At 47.5% G+C, this 1,165-nt stretch overlaps 1 pseudogene; it reads left to right on the top strand.

The window, feature by feature from the left end:
• The window catches only part of LOC119591452, a 6,083-nt pseudogene that overhangs the window by 1,749 nt on the left and 3,169 nt on the right, over positions 1-1,165 (top strand).

The raw sequence follows: 1,165 nt of genomic DNA on the forward strand, positions 1-1,165 counted from the left end.
GCATGGATATTTATAGCTGTCTGCAGACTTACTAAATGACATTTACACATATACCAAGCTACAATTCTCTAATTACAAACTTACAAAATGATGCGTAACTGACTACAGACATATTAAATAACACTTAATTAACTGACTTCAAATATGCTAAGTAACGCTTAACTGATTACAAATATACTAACTGACACTTCACTACCTACTAACAGACACTAAACTGGCTACAAACATACAAATATGTGTGTCCTCATAAGCTCCCTGTTAACTATACAGGTGTCATGATAACTTATTGTTCTCCCTGCAGACCGAGGCGCATGGCCAGTACGGTGCAGGTGGCGTGGCTGGCCTGCTTGGCCCTGCTGCAGGCCATGCATGGACTCGCATCTATTCCTGGCGCGTCTTACGGGGCTCCTGAGATTATTGTCCTTGACAAGGTCTTAAATGCCCTGGAAGACCCTCTATCAGGGCGGAATGGCAGCTTGAGGCAGTCCCTGGCAGGCACTCCAGGGCTGGTGGAGAAGGCCGTCGACGGCGTGGGGGTCATCCTGGACACGCTGGAGGCAGTCCAGGGCGAGGACAGGCCAAAGGGTACGCTGACGCCCCCGCCGCTCGGCCGGGGAAAGCGAGCGAAGAGGCAGTCCATCCCGTACGAGGCCTTCACTCCACCAGGATATTATCAAGGGCAGCCACAGACAAGGCCGCAACCGCAGCCATACCCGCAGACGAGACCTCAACCATACCCACCAGGCTACCCACAGACAAGACCTCAACCATACCCAACAGGCTACCCGCAGACGAGACCTCAACCTTATCCACCAGGTTATCCCCAGATCTACCAGCGGCCACCGTGCCCCATGCCACAACCTCTCTCCAACGAAAACAGATGGGAACACCTCAAACGGATCGTCAGCATCCAAAACCAGTGCAGAATTGCCAACCCCTGCAGGACGTGCCCGGTAAGTGTGGGATTTCAAGTCACATTTTATTGATTTTGAATAAATTTGGTGATTGTCCTTTGTATATATATTTTTTTTTTCTGAAATTCTATTAAGTAGTTTTTGAAATACACGAATGAAAACAGGTACAAATATACATACACAGTATAGCACATACACAAATATGTATGTTTCATTATCGAAAACTATATCAGTATATTCATCTATATGCT

The sequence above is a fragment of the Penaeus monodon genome, chromosome 28 (genome assembly GCF_015228065.2).
Source record: "Penaeus monodon isolate SGIC_2016 chromosome 28, NSTDA_Pmon_1, whole genome shotgun sequence".
NCBI classification, from domain to species: Eukaryota; Metazoa; Arthropoda; class Malacostraca; order Decapoda; family Penaeidae; genus Penaeus; species Penaeus monodon.